Raw genomic sequence first — 7248 nt, forward strand, 5'->3', positions numbered from 1 at the left:
GAGCAGAACCGCAGCTCAGGTGCGGGCCACGCCCCCACCCGGAACCCCCCCCCCCTTCCTCCCTCACTCACAGACACACACACACACACACACACACCTGGCAGAGACAGCTGCAGTTGAAAAACCCGGATCTAGACCCGGGATCAGGATCTTCTGGTTCTGCAGCACCAACAGATTCTTCTCCATTTATTATCATATTCATTCATTTGAAAGGTTGCATAAACCCACCAATTAGAACCGCCGCAGACATGACGTCACCCTTGCTCTCCAGCTGCTGGTTTATCATGAAGATAAATATTAAAATAATTTTATCTTCTGTAAATGATAAACGAGTCTAACAGAAAAATGTTTTAGTTTCTGCTAACTGAATATGGGTCAGTATGGCAGGCCGATTTAACATAGAATCAACTTCACCACACTCCTATCTCTGAATCTGGTTTATGACTGTAAGTTAATTAATGTATTTCTAATTACATTTTAATTTATATAAATGACGTCAGATTTACGATTAGGTTTAAGTCAAGACATCTACACTAGCTTTTTCCTGTTTCACTGGTTTCTTTCCAGCTGGTTCCTGTCACTTTAAGCAGAAATTATTTATTCTGATTTTATCTCCTTAAGTCACTCCTACATTTAAAACTCTGATTTATCAGGCTCCCCACCGGAAACATCTTCTTGTCTCTAATTAATTAATTAATTCCTACAGCTGTTATTCGAGTTGGGTGGATCCACAGCGCCCTCTAGTGGTCACTCTGCAGTCTGCTGACTGGTCACACAGCGCCCTCTGTCGGCTGCTCTGTCCTCTCTCTGCAAAAGGCTGCAGTAACCCTTTTCCCCCTCAAGATGGCGCCTCCTTCCCGCTCAGGTCAGGAGGACCTTGACGCAGCCGCAGAGTGAACTCCCTCCTTACGACGCATGCGCACAGCACATAAATGGTAAAAATACCCGGTCAGTTCAGATTCGGTTTCCTTTCAATGAATCTCAGCAGAACCAAGGTCCAAATAGACCAGAACCGGTTCAGAGCAGAACCTTAAAGCTTTATGATTGAATTCATGATGATGTTTATTTATAATATTTATAAGTTCTGATGTTGGACCTGATATGATCCAATCAGAACCTTCTGTCCAACACCAGAGAACCGTTAAGATCCGGTGGTTCCGATTGTCCAGTCAGCTTTACAAGAAACCACCAGAACCAGAGCTGTTCATGGCTGAACACCAAATATTTATGACCCGGTCAAGAACTTCCAACAGAACCTTATGGGGCCCGTTTGGCCTGTTTCCGAACTATACAAATCCGTTTCTCACCTGTTTTGGACCTGGTTCTGACCCGGTTCTGACCTCTTTTTTTTTCTTCTTCTTTTTTTTTTTAGACCTATTCCAGAGCTGTTTATTCCCCATTTTGGACCTGGTTCTGAACTGTTTTTGACCCGGTTCGGACGTCTTTATAAAACCTGCTTTAGATCTCGTTCTTCCGTGTTTCGGAGCCAGTCTGGACTCGGTTCCGGACCGGTTCTGACTGACTTCAGGGACTCATCGGGTTTTTTCCTGCAGGTCGCGTTCAGGTGACTGAAACTTCCTGCTGCTTCCTGGTCAGGAGTTTGGACCTTCAGAACCAGCGGGGCAGTTTTATCATCCCTCATTAAACTGACCGGAGCTGCAGGTTCGTGTTTACAGCCAAACCTTTGGACCCGTCCGGAACCGCGCCCACTGGGAGCAGAAATCAGCTGCAGCGAGCCGAACATCTGATGGATCAGTTGATGCTGATTAACAGAAAAGTTAAACTGAAAGAGAACACACACACACACACACACACACACACACACACACACACACACACACACCGCGCCCATTATCAACCTCACATCTTTCTGTTGAAGTCAAACAGAAAGCAGCGTGAAGCTCTGAGGTTAAACTGATAGTTGGTGATTTTCCAACTGTGGCCTACTCCAAGTAACGAGTACAAAGACGCAGGAGGAGGCGGGGCTAATGCTCACCTGTGGACAGGTACATTCATGAGAAGCCTTCAAACTGACACATCAAACATTTTCTCTTTAATCTTTAAATCATCTTTTATTTTCCTAAATCTGAAGATTATCTGGAGGTTTTCTGCTGCAGTGACCAAATGAAAGTTTATAAAAACATAAAAAACCCAAAACATCCTGTGATATTAGGCTGTTTAAGTTCCTCTGCAGAAATCTGGGCCAACTGTTACAAAACTACATTGGAGGCATAAACATGATCATGAGAAAAATAATTTATTTAGGAAAAATCTAAATGATTAAAATTCATTAATGTAATGAAACAGACAGCTTTAAAATTTTACAAAACCAGAATTTTAGTAAATTAGTGAGTTACTGAGTTTAATTTATAAATTTAATCTGTTTAAAATCTGACATTTCTGAAAAAAGACTGTTTCATTTTGAGAGTTAAACTGGAATAATGTGAATAAAACTTCAAATTTTTATTTGAAGTTTAACATAATTATGAGTCTAATTATGTTAGACTCATAATTACTGCTGAGTCTAACATATTATTATTCAGCTATTATTATTCTAAGCTTAAAGAGGCAGTTGCTCAGGGCGACAGCTTTTGGGGTCACCCACAGATTTTTATTTATTTCTATTTTTTATGAATGTTTTGCTGACATTGTACTTTAATAAATATTAATAATAAATAATTTCACACAAACATCAACATAGAAGAAAATATGACAGTCTAGTTTTTGGAAATATTTTGTAGTTTAAGGCTTATAAACATAAATTAATTAAATGATGGTTCTGTAAGAATTATTGTAAATGTTCGGTGGTATATTAAATATGATTAAATATGTGTTTATATCTAGTACAATCTAAATATTGACCAGTTTATACTCCCAGCTAACAATATAAAACAAAAGTTTTGACTTTATGATTCATGCTGGATTTAAAAAAAAAAATAATAATCATTTTCTGGAGGCGTCAGAAATTCAAGGATTTAATTTGACATTTTATTCCTACAGCTCAACCCAAAACAACAACAGAATAAAATAAATGAATATAAATTGATGAGCATAATAAATATATATACATTTATATAAATGGTACAAATAAAACCTGACTGTACATGTAAAGTAATATTATAATATTACATTAAGATTAATTTGTTTTTAATAGGCAGACTTAATTATCCAGATCTTTTTAATTTTTTCAAACTTTCTCCAATATTTGACACTACAACATTTTTTATAAATAAATCAAAAAAACATTTTTATAGATGATTAATAAAGGCTGGACAGACTGGAACAAACTCCTCCAGATTATTCAGCTAATTTCTGGTTTCTGTTCCTTTTTCCTTGTCATCATCGTTTCTGCTCTCTCTCTCTCTCTCTCTCTCTCTCTCTCTCTTTCTGTCTCTCTCTCTTTCTCTCTCTCTCTCTCTCTCTCGCTCGTCCCGTCCCAGAGGTCCAGCTGTTCGGTTCTTGGATCGGCGCTGACACACGGATCTTCCTGGAAGCTGAACTCCCTCAGTTCTGATTCTCCAGGGGTCAGAGGTCAGAGATTGGTCAAGTCCATTTTTAAACCTGTCTGCAAACCTTGGCCATGAGACTTGAATCTCCTTAAAGGGCCAGTATCGTGTAAAATCTACGTTTCTGCTCTTTCCATCATGTTAAATGTTTTTCCTGGAGTGTTGCTTTGATTCTTCAATGTTTGAGAAATCCTTTAGTCTCCATGGCAACCATTGAGCTGTCCTAATCGTCTAGGTGGACCTAGCCCCGCCTTCGAGGCGCAGCTCCTCCCCCACTCTGCTCCTTCAGACTAGCCAGCAGCAATTAGCAAACAGCTGCTGAGCTCGTTAAAGGAGCTGCTGCTCAGAGCAACACTGGTGAAAACATTAATGGGTTAACAGAGGAGCCATGTTGGGACGACTTCCTGGAGGCGGAGCTTCAGACAGAGCAGGAGTTCTTAAAGAGACGGAGGCCCAATTTCAAGACGTTCAATCAGGAAGTCAAATTTGATATATACTATTTTTATAACTGAAGGTAAAAAAGTTACTGGATTGTGCTATAAAATGGCCGCCATGTGTCTGGAAAACAGAGTTAAAATTTTATTGGCATTGATTTTATCTGTTTAACCGTGTCATTTAATCCTGTTTTGAATTTTTAATTCATTATTGTGTGCTTAGCTTTTTCACCTTAATTTATGCTTTTGAACATCTTATTTCTTACTGACGCTCAGCTCTTTGTTTCCGTGGCGACGGTGCTTTTTGATCTCAGGTTTATTAGCGTAAAACATTTCAAACCAGTTCAAAGAGTTTAATATCTTAAAAACATCAAACAGTCATGAATTATGAAACAGAAATAAACATTACAGTTTGTCAAATACCATCATCAAAATCACCATGTGTCCTTCTGGTCTTCAGCTGGTTCTGGTTCTGTTCAGTTTCCCGTCCGGACCGCTCGGAGTTTCCAGAAGCTTAAATAACTTTGGAACATTTATGGAAATAAATCAATCATTCCTGCAGGAGCGGCACTAATTTGTCTTCTTTACATTTCCCTCGGAGGACAATCCGTTCCCAACGTGAAACTGGGTGGAGCGGCCCGCAGGGGCCCGCAGGGGCCCGCAGCGGGGAAGGAAACTTCCTGGAGCGGCATGAAGCAGCAGGAGCTGCTGGGGGCAGCGAGGCACTGGGAGCTGTGGGCCGACTGGTTGGTCGGGAGAAAAACCCCAACCAGGAAGCAGCAAACGGGCCTGAAGGCTCCGTCTAATTCAGGGGGTTTCTGCTCGTCTTTATGTGTTTGTTGTTCCAGATGGAAACGGACCGGTTCTGATGGGAACCAGTTAGAACCCAACTGGGGCGCCTCCTTTATGTTTCCATTATTAAAACTCAGAGCGGATTCTGGTTGGAGATAAAACGTTTCATTAAACCTGAAACTTTTTCCTGCTTCTGATGTATGGAAGCCCTGAAGGGCCACAAGAGAAAAAAAACGTTTTTATTTTATTTGGTGTTTTTGATGAGGGGTTTTCCTAAATATGATCATGTTTTATTTTCTCCTGACATTAAAAGTTATGTGCAAGTAAAAAAAATAAAAATCCAAACTATAAATTTAATTTTTATAATATTTAACTTTTTCTGACTATACAATATATTTATTTCATTTCTACAGAAAACAACAAACTGAGTGTAAAAGAAAAATGTTTTCTCTTGCTTAAGTCTTGGAGGGCGAGTGAAAAAAACGCCACACCATTAAAAAAAACATTTTTTTATAAGTTCTTCTCTTCTTTTGCTTAAGTAAATATTTTTCAGTTTTGTTGGATAAGGAGAAAAGACTTAGAAAAATAGCACAACAGATTTTTGCACATTACATTTTATTATGCTCTCCTTTGGAAGAACACTTTTTTATTTGACTTTTTTCCTCATGTCTCAGTTATTTTCTGGTTTACCTTTTGAAGACATGAGCTAAGATCACATAACTAGGGTTGGGCAAATCGATAATCAATCATATTCAGTCTAAATGAAACTGCCTGCAGACTCAATATGTTTGCTGATGGAAACCATAAAAATCACTAAAAGCTGCTGAACTCCAAACCAGGAATAAAGTTCCCTCTCCAGGCAATAATTTGACGTTTATTGACGTCATTATGACTTTTCTCCAGAAGCCACCAGGGATTCTCTGACAACTAGTCAGCAAAAACTGCAGCATACTAAAAATACAAACAATAAAAACAGTATCATAAATGCATAAAAGTTCCCACGGAGCAGCAGATTGAAGCTGCAGCTTCTTTCTCTTTTCCCAGTTTTATTCATCTGTGGACATTTAAAGCTGAACTATTATCCAAAATCCACCTGTTTTATAAATAAATAAATACATTTGTTTTGGAGAGAATAAAAGTTTATTTTAGTCTCTCCTGCTGCTGCGTACTTATAACCCAAAGCACCAATTATAAACAATAATTCCTGTTTCCGCTAATGCTAACGTGCTACATCTCTCTGGGATTCTGCAGTAGCTAATGCTAAAGCACTGATGTGTTCAGTTAAATTCAAATTATAAGAAGCTGCAACCCTGAGGCCCAATTTAATTTTGACATACCGTATTTTCCGCTCTATAAGGCGCAGAGAATAGACGCTACAGTAGAGGCTGGAGTTACGTTATGCATCCACTAGATGGAGCTGCACTAAATGGAATGTCAACACAACGATCCGACTCCGACTTCCTGGGCCGGGGCGTGGCCGGACGATGGTCACCCTTCTCCGTTGGCGCACAGCATGTTGGTGGAGAACGTGGTGCTAAACGACCTGCAGACGACCTGATTCTAGACGGTCGGTAGGTAGATAGGTCAGTCAAACTTTATTAACAAACCAGCATTCTGACAACTATCCCAGCATGCACCGCGCGCTTCTTCTTCTACGGGTGAAAATGAAGTCGGCGGCTGCTTACCGTAGTTGCTAGACCTGTTGTGGCTCAATATTGGTCCAAATATAAGGACCGGATTATAAGGCGCACTGTCGGCCTTTGAGGAAATTGAAGGTTTTTAGGTGCGCCTTAAAGTGCGGAAAATACGGTAACTTTTACCTGTTGTATGTGTTTATCTTGTTCTACTGTCTGAGTTGTACTTTTGTGTCTTGTTTGAAATAAAGAAAAAAGAGAGAGAACCTGAGGAGAGGAAACGGACCTTCTGCATAAAGCCACTTCAAAATAAGAGCATGAACATCAACATCTAACTTATTGAATTCTTAACAGTTAATAAAACTTCACCACAGATACCAAACTTTATTCATCTGAAAGCCAAGTGAATCAGCGTTTTTAGATTTATCCAGAAATATAATTCACTAGGAAGCTAAGGGCTCCAAACGTTTTAAAGTTAGCAAAAATGCTAAAAAAAATTGCTTAGCTAGTAGCACATTAGCAGGTGCACATTAGCAGGTTAGCTAACGTACTAATCTGTTAAAATATCTCTTCATCACATTTTGATGAAATGTGATGGCTCAGGCACAGAGGAAACAGTTAATTTTCGGTAAGAGAAATCAGTTTCCCTCACTGCAGGCACCTGGTCTGGCTGTTAACTCCCTGCTCAGGTTAAACATCTGGATGTAGCTTCACTGACGCTGTTCTTTTCTACACCCAACTGCTGCTTCATGACCCGGCCATGCACAAGGCTGTTAGCAGATATTAGCTGGGCTGAGGTTAGCAGATATTAGCTGATGTTACCTGATATTAACTGATGTTACCTGATATTAACTGATGTTAGCTGATGTTAGCTGATATTAA

The sequence above is a fragment of the Poecilia latipinna genome, unplaced genomic scaffold, assembly GCF_001443285.1.
Source record: "Poecilia latipinna isolate Pla-1442-1.1 unplaced genomic scaffold, P_latipinna-1.0 Scaffold1554, whole genome shotgun sequence".
Classification (NCBI taxonomy): Eukaryota; Metazoa; Chordata; class Actinopteri; order Cyprinodontiformes; family Poeciliidae; genus Poecilia; species Poecilia latipinna.